General features: G+C 36.9%; 1 pseudogene; it reads right to left on the bottom strand.

Annotated features, from left to right (window-relative positions):
- Positions 1–12,974: 12,974 nt before the first annotated feature.
- Positions 12,975–13,434, bottom strand: LOC129052485 (immunoglobulin heavy variable 3-72-like; annotated as a pseudogene).
- Between the last annotated feature and the right edge of the window lie 1,270 nt (positions 13,435–14,704).

The following is a 14,704-nucleotide window of genomic DNA, read 5'->3' as shown; positions in this document are numbered from 1 at the left end:
TACAGCTTGAGATATTTTACTGCTATGAGGTATTTTACTGCGATGGATATAGCGTGCTTTAGAATATGCCATTTATTTATGTAAAGTTGTCTTGCCTTTCATCTTAGTTTTCTGTCCCCTCTGCATACTATTCATCTTCTGATTCCTATTGGGAAGATAAGTTGAAGAAGGTGGTCCACAAGATAGATTGATCTGTGTGTCTGTCTATTTAATCATTTTCCCAAAGGATAATGATGGCAGTTACTTAGGTTTTCTCAGTACATTGTCCTGGATTTTAGCATTTCAGTGGAAAGGAAATGGTAAAATTTTAAGGCATATAAATAAAGTGAGCTTTGCTGTCCCCAGCCATGGAGAGTATCAGAATTCAGGAATGCCCTGGTAGATTTCAAACTCTCAAATTTCAGAAGTGCTATTAGGTATTTTTGAAAAGGTGAAAATTGTTTATTATGGAAACAATTTTTATCTCATTATTTTTTATCTTTTGTAAACTTTTTACACCATGTATCCCCTGAATCTGACATTATAGGGAATTTACAAAGAGACCATCAGACCCAGTAACTTCATTTCATAGTTGAAGAGACCCAGAGAAATTGAGATGTGATAGAGCAACAGATTCCTTATCCTATAGTTTGTTGTCTCTTCATCACCCAGTCATTTTTTAAATATCTGAAGACAAATTGTATGTGTTAACAATATTGACATCTATGAATTGAAAATGCCTTTTGGGTTATTTCATTGTGTATAAGAAGCAGCAGAGCTCACATACATATTTTTAAAAGAGACAGGATGGGTGCGGTGGCTCATGCCTGTAATTACCTCCCAGCACTTTGGGAGGCTGAGGCGGGTGGATCACTTGAGGTCAGGAGTTCAAAACTCCAGTTAGTCAAATTTTTTGGTTCATTTGTTACAACTCAAGAAGCAATTCAGAAGTCTACACAATTGGAAGCCTACTCCAACAGAGATCATTTTTCCTGACTTGAAAAACAGACCAGTATTTATAAAGAGAAAGTTCCCCATGAGATCTACAACTTACACAGATTTCTGTAACCTGAAGAAGTTTTGCTAAGAGGATTATCCTCTAGATATCTATGCATGCAAAAACATATTGCATATATTTGTGTAAGATTAATCTGTACCAGCCCTCGGCACATTAAACAAACTTCATGTAAACATGATAACTTTATCACTTACTGTGCACTCACACTTTACTGGTTTCAGAAGTTCATCGCCCTTGTGATGCAGCAATAAGTTCCTTTGAGAATATGCTGTTGCTTCAAGTGAACATGTTCTAGATCCTAACTTGACTTCATCATTTCATATTGAGCGTAGATGTGTCTATGACTGAAAACCCAACATTTTTATCCAACAGATTCTCCTCTTATGAGATCATCCTGAAACCTGCCAACAGCCTCCATCATGTATGCTTCCAATGTTTTGCTTTTAGGAAATAAGAGGTAAATTCATAATCCATCCAAGCTTTAAGGGAGAATCCTTCCTGGCCTTCCATCATATTTAGTAGAAACTCTCATTGACAGCCATAAGCAAACACTGTTTATGGATCATAACTCAAAACCAAAACTGTTTTTCATAATGGCTATACAATTCTACATTTCCACAATTATGGAAAGCAATATAAAGCCTCCTAAATTAATTAAAACTGGAGATTTTATATGACCAGAAATCCTGTTTCTGGGAGTATACCCAAGTAGATGAAATTACCACCTTGTAAAGATATCTGCATCCTATGTTTATTGAAACACTATTAATAACAGCCAAGATATGGGAACTATCTGATGGTCAGCACATACACAAATGAATAAAGACAATGTGGTGTGTGTATACAATATAATACGGCTTAATGTTATAAAAGAAAGATGCTGTCATTTGCCACAATGGATCAATTTCCATAGCTACTAATAGTGCACACCATCCACTATAGCACCTCCTTAGGGGATGGCAGATCCTTGTTCAGTAGTAACCACTGGCTGTGGTGGGAAGGCAATTTTATGTACTGTTGAATTTTTCGGCATAAGACATCAATGTCTTAAAATATTCTGCGCTGTCTGCATGTGATAAAGTGGAGTCTAATATTGGAGGCAAAATTAAAAGTGCATGAGTCTTCTAGACACCAAGTCATAGGATGATCCTGGCTGTGTCCTTGAGGGAGTGGACCATACGTAATAGCATTTGGATTGGGGATTGATGCATTTCCAGTTGTACGAATAAAGTTGTATTATATTAAGTGTAATTATGACTTTATTATTGTCTTTATTTGAAGATTATATATAATCTCAGGAGATGTGTATGGTTTCAAGTCGATGCGGTGCACTTGTAATGCTAAATACTGAGTGTCAACTTGATTAGATTGAAGGGTGCAAAGTATTGATCCCGGGTGGGTCTGTGAGGGTGTTGCCAAAGGAGATTCACCTTTGAGCCAGTGGGCTGAAAAAGGCAGACACACTCTTAATCTGGGTGGTACAATCTAATTAGCTGCCAGTGTGGCCAGAGGAAAAAAAAAACCAAAAAAAACAGAAGAACATGAAAAGATTAGACTGGCTTAGCCTTCCAGCCTACATCTTTCTCCCATGCTGGATGCTTCCTCATCTCGAACATGGGACTCCAAGTTCTTCAGCTTTGGGACTCGGACTGCCTTCCATGCTCCTCAGCTTGCAGATGTCCTGTTGTGGGACCTTGTGATCATATGAGTTAATACTCCTTAATAAACTCCGTGTGTGTGTGTATGTGTGTGTATCCTGTGTGTGTATATATATCCTGTTTGTTCTGCCCCTCTAGGGAACCCTGACTAATACAATCTTACTTCAAAAGAAATTTTTTAAAAAATAGGTGATTAGGAATTCCAGGATGGAATGCAGATAATATAGAAAATATCTAATTCCATTACAAATGTATGAATTCAAAAGAGGTACTAAGTAGATTCAGAAATGGTGTTGGCAATAAGATTAAAGAAAAAAGAAACTGCACATCAGCATTATACCGCAATTGATGATGTTCCTTCCACAAAAGAGCACAACTTACACATCTGGTTACACTCCACAGGAATCTTGGAATTGGACTACAAAGAGAATGGATGGTGTGTGGGGAAATGGGGTTCCTCATTGTTGGAATGCAAGGTTAGTGACAGGCATAGAAGGAATGTGATAAACATTCATGTGGTATTAACTTAGAGTGGACATGTCATTTTATTTGCAAGTTTAGCATAATATAGATACATATATTAGATAAAAATAGTTTAGATGTGTGTGTATATATGGGTTAATACACAACACATACTTCCTAGATTTTTTACCTGAGAATTTCTACAAGAAATGAGTGCACATTAACAAAAAATACACCCAGAATCAAGATTTGAGTTTTTAATACTATTCTTCTATAAAGGAAACCAGTGACCGGGTGCGGTGGCTAACACCTGTAATTCCAGCACTTTAGGAGGCTGAGGTGGGCAGATCATTTGGGGTCAGGAGTTTGAGACCAGCCTGGCCCACATAGCGAAACCCCGTCTCTACTAAAAATACAAAAATTAGCCAGGCATAGTGGCGCATGCCTGTAATCCCAGCTACTTGGGAGGCTGAGACAGGAGAATCGCTTGAACCCAGGAGGTGGAGGTTGCAGTGAGCCTGGACCCTGTCTCAAAAAAAAAAAAAAAAAAAAGGAACCAGCATGTCTTTGAGAAATGGCTAATGCTAGGGCTTCAGAAGAGAATATAGGGATTAGTCTACAATTTCTAATCGTACCAGAAAATGAGAAAGGGTTCCAAAACAGAGAATTGCTCATTTTGCATTTTTCTTGTTTGTTGATAAATCTAGCTAGCAGTCTAACAGTTCTGTTCATGTTTTATTTCTGTTTTTTTTTTTGCAGTAGAATCAGGGTGTACCTGTGCAATTTTGTAACATGAATATATTTCATAAAGGTGAGGTTTGGGCTTCTGGTGTAACTATCGCCCACTAGTGAACATTGGAACCAGTGGGTGATTTTTTAACCCTCACATTCCTCTCACCGTGCCCACTTTTGCAGTTCCCAGTGTCTATTGTTTTTTATCTATGTATATGTGTACCCATTGTTTACTTTCCAATTATAAAAGAGAAGATCTTTTTGAGTTATTTTATTTAGGCTAATGTCCTACAACTCTATTCATGTTGCTGTGAAAGACACAATTTCAATTTTTATGGCTGCATAGTATTCCACAATTTACATCTATCATATTTTATCTATCTAATCATCCACTGATTGACACTTAGATTACTTGACTTTTCTATTGAAAATAGTGTTGCAGTAAAAATAGGAATGCAGGAGACTTTTTCTGATATAAAAGTTTGGGAGGAATATACCCACTGGGAGGGATTACTGGGTCAAATGGTAATTCTAATATTAGTTCTTTGAGAAACTTCTGTATTGTATTTCATAGAGGTTGTACTAATTTATATTTTCACCAAGCATATAAAAAGCATTATTTTTCCTATGCTTCTCTGCAAACACCTGCTGTTTTTTATTTGTAATAACAGCCATTGTGACTCGTGGAAGATGCTATATCATGTTGTTTGTAATTTACATTTATCAGATGATTTGTGATGCTGAGTATGTTTTCTTATTTGTTTTGGCCACGTCTGTGTCTTCTTTTGAGAAATGTCTGGTTTTTGCTCACTCTTTAATGAAGTTATTTGTTATTTCTTGTTGACTTATTTGAGTTCCTTGTAGATTCTATGTATTAGTCCTTTGATGAATAGACTGCAAATTTTTTTTTACTGTTCACAGGTTGTCTTTTCACCATGTTGGTTATTTCTTTTCCTGTGCAGACAATCTTTGTTTCAATCAATCTTGTTTGTCTAATTTTGTTTTCATTGCATTTGCTTTTGAAGTCAGTCTTAGTCATATTTTATTTGCTTACGCGAATGTCTAGAGGATTTTTTTTAGATTTTCTTCAAGCATTTTTATGAGTTTATAAATTTAAACATTGAATCCATATTCAGTTAATTTGTGTCTGTGATGATATTGAAGTCTCATTTTATTCTTCTACATAAGGCTATCTAATTCTCCCAGCACTACTTATTGAACAGAGGGTTGTTTCTCCAGTGTATATTTTTGTCAGTTTTGTCAAAGAACTGTTGGTTGTAGATATTTGGCTATATGTCTGGGTTCTTGATTTTTTTCTACGACTACCATGCTGCCTCTCTTATTATATTTGTGTTGTGTAATTTGAAGTCAGGGAATATGGTACTTCCAGCTTTGTTCTTTTTGCTTAAGATTGCTTTTGCTATACAGACTCTTTTTTGGTTCTGTATGAATTTTAGGATTTTTAAAAATATGTAATCAATTATATTAGTTACTTGATATAAATTGCATGGACTCTGTATATTGCTTTGGGCAGTGTATTAGTCTATTTTACATTGGTATAGATTAATACCTGAGGCCAAGTGATTTACAAAGACAAGAAGCTTATTTGGCTTACAGATCTGCAGGTCGTGTGAGAAGCATGGCACCAGCATCTGCTTCTTGTGAGGGCCTCAGGAAGCTTACAGTCATGGTGGAAGGCAAAGGGGAAGGAGGCTGTATCATATGGTGAGGAGGGGGGACGTGAGAGGGTAGGAGGGTTGCCAGACTCTTTTGAACAATCAAATCTCACAGTAGCTAATACAGCAAGAATTCACTAATTACCACGGGGTGGATGCCAAGCCAGTCCTGAAAAATCTCCTCATGACCCAAAACCACCCAGTTGGCCCCACCTCCAACATTGTGGGTCACATTTCACCATGACATTTGGAGGGGAAAACCCCTAAATGATATCATTGCACTCTCGGACCCAAAGTTCTCATATTCTTCTTACATTGCAAAATATAATCACCTTTTTTTTTCAATAGTTCACAAAATGTTAACTTGATCAACCTCCAACTCAAATGTCCAAAGTCTCATCTGAGTCTTAAGGAAATTTCCCTCCATCTGTGAGCTTGCAAGTTTAAAAAATGAAAGTTGTTTACTTCCAAGGTGCAATGATGGTGCAGGCATTGGGTAAATAATTCCGATCCCTTTATAGCAGCATGATTTATAGTCCTTTGGGTATATACCCAGTAATGGGATGGCTGGGTCAAATGGAATTTCTAGTTCTAGATCCCTGAGGAATCACCACACTGACTTCCACAATGATTGAGCTAGTTTACAGTCCCACCAACAGTGTAAAAGTGTTCCTATTTCTCCACATCCTCTCCAGCACCTGTTGTTTCCTGACTTTTTAATGATTGCCATTCTAACTGGTGTGAGATGGTATCTCATTGTGGTTTTGATTTGCATTTCTCTGATGTCCAGTGATGGTGAGCATTTTTTCATGTGTTTTTTGGCTGCATAAATGTCTTCTTTTGAGAAGTGTCTGTTCATGTCCTTCGCCCACTTTTTGATGGGGTTGTTTGTTTTTTTCTTGTAAATTTGTTGGAGTTCATTGTAGATTCTGGATATTAGCCCTTTGTCAGATGAGTAGGTTGCGAAAATTTTCTCCCATTTTGTAGGTTGCCTGTTCACTCTGATGGTAGTTTCCTTTGCTGTGCAAAAGCTCTTTAGTTTAATTAGATCCCATTTGTCAATTTTGGCTTTTGTTGCCGTTGCTCTTGGTGTTTTAGACATGAAGTCCTTGCCCATGCCTATGTCCTGAATGGTAATGCCTAGGTTTTCTTCTAGGGTTTTTATGGTTTTAGGTCTAACATTTAAGTCTTTAATCCATCTTGAATTGATTTTTGTATAAGGTGTAAGGAAGGGATCCAGTTTCAGCTTTCTGCATATGGCTAGCCAGTTTTCCCAGCACCATTAGACTGGATTAAGAAAATGTGGCACATATACACCATGGAATACTATGCAGCCATAAAAAATGATGAGTTCATGTCCTTTGTAGGGACATGGATGAAATTGGAAATCATCATTCTCAGTAAACTATCGCAAGAACAAAAAACCAAACACCGCATATTCTCACTCATAGGTGGGAATTGAACAATGAAAACACATGGACACAGGAAGGGGAACATCACACCTTGGGGACTGTTGTGGGGTGGGGGGAGTGGGGAGGGATAGCATTGGGAGATATACCTAATGCTAGATGACGAGTTGGTGGGTGCAGCGCACCAGCATGGCACATGTATACATATGTAATTTACCTGCACGTTGCACACATGTACCATAGAGCCTAAAGTATAATAATAATAATAATAATAATAATCATAATAATAAAAAATAATAATTCCAATCCCAAAGGGATAAATTGGCCAAAGGGACAACCAACAGGCCCCACACACATATAAAACCCAGCACTGCAGATATTAAATCCTAACGCTACAAAATAATCTCTCTTGACTTTATGTACTTCAACCAGGGCACAATGGAACAAGGATTGGGTCCCCAAAACCTCAGGCAGACAATCCCTATAGCTTTGCTAGGCACAGACCACGGGGCTGCCTTCACAAGTGAGAGTCAAGTGCTGGAAGCTTTTCTAGGCTGAGGGTGCAAGTTGCCCATGGCCCTACCATTCTGGGGTCTTGAGGGTTGTGGTCACATTCCCACAACTTTACTATGAAGTGCCCTTGTGGGGACTCTGAATGGGGGCTCCTACTCCATCTCTCCCCATCTTTGGTGCTGCCCTAGTAGAGGCTGTCAGTGGTGGCTCCACTCCTGCAGCAGGCTTCTTCCTGGGCATGCAGGGCTCTCTACACATCTGAAATCTAGGTAGAAGCTGCACAGGCTCCTTCACTCTTGCATTCTTCATATCTGCCAGAATCCAGTTATCCCAGCACCATTTACTGAATACAGAGTTTTTTCCCCATTGCTTGTTTTTGTCAGCCTTGTCAAAGATCAAATGGTTGCAGGTGTTCAACTTTATTTCTGTTTTCTATTTTGATCTATTTTTTTTGCGTGTCTGCTCTCATACCAGTACCAAGATGTGTTTGTTAGCAAGACGTTATGGTGTAGTTTAAGGTCAGTATCATGATGCCTCTAGCATTGTTCTTTTTGCTTACGATTGCTTTGGCTATTCAGGGTCTTTTTTGGTTCCATATAAATTTTAGAATGGTTTTTTTTCTAATTCTGTGAATAATGATGATGATAGTTTTATGTAAATAGCCTTGAATCTGTGAATTCCTTTGGGCAGTATGACAATTTTTACAACATTGGTTCTTCCAATCCATGAGCATGAAATGTTTTCCCATTTATTTTTGTCATTTATGATTTATTTCTGCTGTGTTTTGTAGTTCTCTTTGTAGGGATTTTTCACCTTGTTTGTTATCTGTATTCCTAGGCATTTCATTTTCTTTGCGGATATTGTAAGTTGGGTAGGATTATGTTCTTGATTATACTCTCAGCTTGGATGTGGTTGGGGTATAGAAATGCTGGTAATTTTTGTCTATCGATTTTGTATCCTGACACTTTACTAAAGTTGTTTATTCTACAATTATTTTGGCAGAGTTTTTAGGATTTTCTAGCTATAAAATTGCATCATCAGTGAAGACAGACGGGTGGACTTCCTTTCCTATTTGGATGCTGTCTTAGTTCATTCTCGCACTGTAAAGAAACCACTGAGACTGGGTAATTTATAAAGACAAGTGTTTTAATTGGCTCATTTAGTATGATGTTGACTGGGGGTTTTTCATAGATAGCTCTTATTATTCTGAAGTATGATTCTTTGATGTCTAGTCTGTTTAGGGTTTTTATCATGAGTGGATGTTGGATCCTATCAGAAGCTTTCTCAGCATCTATTGACATAATCATCTGGTTTTTGGGTTTATTCTGTTTACATTGTGAATCACAGTTACTGTGGATATTGAATGAGCCTTGCGTCCCAGGGGCAATGCCCACTTAACCATGATGTATCACATTTTAAAGTGCTTCTGGATTCTATTTGCTAGTATTTTGTTGAGGACTTTCAGGTCTACGTACATCAGGAATATTCATCTGATATTTTCTTTTGTCATTATGTCTCTTCCTGATTGTGTGTGCCAAGAACATACAGTAGAGGAAGGACAGTCTTTTCAATAATGGTGTAACAACCAGGCATCCATATGCAAAAGAAATAAAATCAGGCCTTCTCTAACTCCATATAGAAATCAACTAATAATGGGTATAATAACTGAAACCATAAACTCATAAATGACTTGGAGGAAAAAAAATCTTCCTCCCATTGATTCAGAACTGATTTCTTTGAATTTAATACCAAAGCACAGGAAAAACTATGTGCAATTATGTATCTGACAAGAAGTTCTATCCAAATGTATAAATAACCCATATACCTCAATAGCAAATAACGAATGAACTGATAAAAAAGGGCAAAATCCTGGATAGATTTTTTTTTCAGAAGACCAAACACATGGCTAACAGAAAATGAAAATATTCTCAACATTCCTCATTATCAGGGGAATTCAAATCAAAAGCACAATGTGATATCACCTCACACAAGTTAATATGGCTATTATCAGAAAGGTAAAAGATGACAAATGTTGGCAAGAATGTGGGGAAAAGGGAATATTTTGTGGTGGGATTGGTTACTCCGTAAGTTGAAAATAAAGCTATCATATAATCTGGTGATCCCACTTCGTGTTATACATCCAACGGAAATAAAATTATTTTGCCAAAGACATGTTCATTGCAAGATTATAAATAATTGTGTAGATTTGTAAAATAACTTAATGACTGTAAATGGACGAATGTATAAAGAAAATGTGTATACACAAAACTGAATTTTATTCGGCTTTGAAAAGAAGGAAATTCTGACATTTGCAACAACACGGATGGGCCTGGAGGACATGATGCTAAGTGGAATAAGCCAGACGCGGAAAGACAAATGCTGCACAATCTCATTTAAGTGTGGGATCTAAACTATCCCATAAAAGTGAAAAAAATTAAACTTACTCTTATAATAAAGAAATGCATACTTCATATTTTCTCAATAAAAATGAGAGAACATAGAAAAACTTATGTTAAGATATTTGCAACAGCTTTGCTTACAATATTCATAAACTGGAAACAAATTTAAAGTGCATCAACAGAAAAACAGATCAATATATTGTCATTTATTTACTTAATGGGCTGACTCAGACATAAAATCTCTGTCCTTTCTCTCTCTCTGTCTCCATATATACATGAAAACTTTGAGGTTTCATGTCAGAGTCAGTTCATTAATTGAATAAATGACAATATGTTGATCTAATTTTGTACATCAAATAGCATGAATACACCTCAAATATAGCAAAAGTAGCCATCACCAAAAAAAGCCTATAATGTTATATTTCATTTATGTGAAGTTCAAAGCAGAAAAACATGGATCTATAGTGTCAGAAATAAAAACATTTCCCCATGCAGGAGCTGACCGCAGGCACAGAGGAAGACCTGTGTTGGGGGTGGACTTGCTCTTCAGCTACCTTAGGTGTTGGGGACAAGGGTATTCACCTTTGCCAGAAACTCTCTAGTGATACATTTTAGATCTATGCATTTCTTCTTATATGTAAATTTTATTTCATAAAACAAGAAATAAAAATGTATAAAATACTTTAAAATTCAGCAAATAATAAAAATAATATTAAAGCCTTATATAAAATATGAACATTATTAAATGAATTAATAAAGTACACTCAAGTATACCTAGCAAATTAAATTCCTGAAGCCAAAAAGATAAGGGTAACATCTATAACATAAAAAATAAAAAGCATACATTTCATAGAGAAGACAAAAATAGGACATATATGGAACATGTATTCTTTTTTCTAATCAAATGTCTTTAAATTATTTACACAATATTTTAACCTGTGTCACAAGTATAAATTACTAATATTCTGTTTGATATGACAACTATGAACAACTTTTAAAGAGAAAAGGATATTTGAGAACATGTGAAATAAATTGAATTTATTCTCAAAGTTAATACAATGATTATACCTAAAAGTTCTAATAATACCCAGGTTTTCAGTAGGTCTTTTGAAAATTAATTTTAAGAGATAAACTAATGCAAATCAAAACCACAATCAGATATCATCTCACACCAGTTAGAATGGCGATCATTAAAAAGTCAGGAAACAACAGATGCTGGAGAGGATGTAGAGAAATAGGAACACTTCTACACTGTTGGTGGGAGTGTAAATTAGTTCAACCATTGTGGAAGACAGTGTGACAATTCCTCAAGGATCTGGAACCAGAAATACCATTTGACTCAGCAATCCCATTACTGGGTATATACTCAAAGGATTATAAATCATTCTACTGTAAAGACACATGCACACGTATATTTATTCCAGCACTATACACATTAGCAAAGACTTGGAACCAACACAAATGCCCATCAATGTTAGACTGGAAAAAGAAAATGTGGCACATATACGCCATGGAATACTATGTAGCCATAAAAAAACAATGAGTTCATGTCCTTTGCAGGGACACGGATGAAGCTGGAAACCATCATCCTCAGCAAACTATCACAGAAGCAGAAAACTAAACACCACATGTTCTCACTCATAAGTGGGAGTTGAACACTGAGAACATATGGGCACAGGGAGGGGAACATCAGACACTGGGGCCTATTGGGGTTGGGGGGCAAGAGGAGGGATGGCATTAGGAGAAACATCTCATGTAGTTGATGGGATGATGGGTGCAGCAAACCACCATGGCACGTGTATACCTATGTAACAAACCTGCACGTTCTGCACATGTATCCCAGAACTTAAAGTATAACAATAAATAAATACATAAAAGAATAATCTTTAATAAAGAGACATCAGCATTCCATATCAGAAAGAAATTGAAAATATGTAATACATATAAAGTCCTGATAAGAAACCTTGAATCATAGGAAGAGTCTCATGTATGGTAGGTTGTAATATGTTTATTGTTAAAATTATCACCTTTATGTTGTTTTGAAAAATTAAACCAAAGCATAATAAAAGGAAGTGTTTTTGTGTTTATTTGGTACAACAACAGCATGTTGAGAAAACTGAAGAGACCTGTAATCCTGAGGAGGAGGCCTAATCCAAGGAGAGAGATGCTCCTGGACCTGTGGACACACACGGTTTGCCTGATTCTACCCATCTAGGAGCTACTTCCTGAAGCCTTTGGGAGACATGAGAATGGATGGGTTCCTCAGGACAATTCAATCAGATCTGGACAGGGGGAAAAATTCATTACCTAGGGTAGATTAACAAATATAATTAAATTTCCATTGAAAATTGAGAAATTTTGGTTGTATATATTTATGGCCTGCAAAGCTATGTTATGATTTGTGAATACAATATGGAATAATTGAATCAAGCTAATCGACATATATGTTACCTCAAATCCACAAATCCCTATCACTTTTTGTGACAAGAATATTTGAAATTATTTCTTGGCTATTTTAAAATGACCAATACACTATGTTTAAGCTTACAAATAGACATCGATTTATGTGAATCATAGAGAATCATTGAAATCAATTATAGATTACTCTAATAATTTATATTTGTTTTTCATTAAGTTTGATTCTTTAGGACATATTTTAGAATTGTTCTGTTATAATGTTAAATATAAGAGACTACACATGTATGCATAGGTTTGTGTATTTAATCGTATGTCTAGGATGTAAATTAATGTCTCTATAGCTGTGTAGTAGCTGATGTCAACAGACGTTAATAAAACTCTAGAAGAATAAGAGTAATTAGGAAGAATTATTTCTTGAAGTTATGTATCTTTAAAAAATATCCCTACATATAAATTTTAAAATTACAATAACACAAATATCAATAAAAATACATCGTAAGTAAAAATAATAAGATATCGCTACCTCATAAAACTCCAGAGTCCTGGAAAAACAAACCCGCCTCCTGCATCTGAGAAAGGAAACCGCCCCCTGCCCCTGCTCCTGGGACCTGTCCCTTTCTCAGTGGGTCCCGAGCGCCCCCTGGTGGCCCCGCGCGCCCCTGCAGGGAGGTTTGTGTCTGGGCTCACACTGACCTCCCCTCACTGTGTCTCTAGCACAGTAATACACGGCCGAGTCCTCGGTTTTCAGGCTGCTCATTTGCAGATACAGCGTGTTCTTTGAATCATCTCTTGAGATGGTAAATATGCCTTTCACAGACGCAGCATATTCTGTCGTGTAACTGTTAGCTTTGTTTCTTATTAAACCTACCCACTCTAGCCCTTTCCCTTGAGCCTGGCGGACCCAGCTCATGTAGTGATCACTGAAGGTGAATCCAGAGGCTGCACATGAGAGTCTCAGAGACCCCCCCAGGCTGGACCAAGCCTCCCCCAGACTCCACCAGCTGCACCTCACACTGGACACCTGCAAACACAGAGACACCCTGGTCAGAAACTGCCACACAAATCCACTGTTTCTCTCACTCTTGTCCCCTCACACTCAATCTCTCTATTTCTCCATGAATCACCTTTTAAAATAGCAACAAGGAAAACCCAGCTCAGCCCAAACTCCATGGTGAGTCCTCTGTGTTCAGTGCTGATCTGTGAATGGAAACACCTGGGAATCTCAGGGCTGGGGCTCCTCTCCCAGAGCTGCAGGGTCAGGGCTGAGCTGGTTTTCATCAGCAATGGAAGGGGCTCATTTGCATGTCTCCTACTATATAGCGAGTTCTGGAAGGGATGCCTCAGAGTGGGCTGTGTCCCAGAGTGGATGTGAGCGATTATATGTCATAAATAATTAATTATCATTAGCATGTCTACTTTTAGATGCACATGAATTATGCTCCGTGAGAGTCAAATTTTCCTTCATTTACAAATGTGAACATAAACTCCCAAGCATGGAGGGGCCATGTGATGTGTCTACGAGCTCACATCTGGTAAGAGCCAGTCTCACTGTCTGGCCTGTGTTTCTCAGGACTGGATCCAGCTGCTGCCTAAATTAACTCTAGGACAGAGCAAGAATTCTGAGGCAGGTTTACAAAATACTCTTAATATAATGATATCATATTATTTGGCTGTATCTTAGTGTTTTTCTAAATAATATAGAAAAACTGAGGATTCATTCGCATGTGTATTCAGAAGTCTATGGCTTTTCTTGTATTATTTTTATCTCTCTTTATCTTTTTCTACCAAATTATACATTTTTATTTTTTATGAGGTAATACTGACAAATTGTAGTCTTCACCTAATATGTTCTCAGTTTGACAAATATTGACATAATCATCACCATTCACAGTGAAAACAAATCAGTTAGCCTCACAATTTTCTCTTTTTCTCCTGAAATTTCCCTTTCTACACCTTTCCTCCTCTTACCATGTAGAAGTCAGTTAGGTATCTTCGTTATGTAACTTGCAATGAGTATTCACTTTGTACATTTTATAAATTGGAGTCATATGTATGTGCTTTGACTCATTATACTTATCATGTGTACTTGTAAATTGAACCACACTGTTGATCATATCCAACATTAATTGATTGTAGTAATGGGTACTATTCCAATAAATGACTTTTCCACAATTTGTTTACTGATAAAGCTGCTGATTAATATTTGGATTTTCAGTTTCTGTGTATTTCAAATAAAGCTGCTGCTCAGCTCAGAGAAGTACACAGCTGAGAAACATGTTCTTAATCTTACAACAACATTAACAACTGCTAAACTGGTCAAGTTGCAAATGAATCAATTTGCTTTAATATATCAGGTAATTAAAGTTATAACACCCCGTGTGTTTGTCAGTGTATGTGAGAGAAAGAAAGAAAAAGGGAGGAAAGGAGACTGAAAACTAAA

Source organism: Pongo abelii, chromosome 23, assembly GCF_028885655.2.
Source record: "Pongo abelii isolate AG06213 chromosome 23, NHGRI_mPonAbe1-v2.0_pri, whole genome shotgun sequence".
NCBI lineage: Eukaryota > Metazoa > Chordata > Mammalia > Primates > Hominidae > Pongo > Pongo abelii.
The sequence above is the reverse complement of the archived record's forward strand: the minus strand, read 5'-3'. Positions and strand labels throughout refer to the sequence as shown.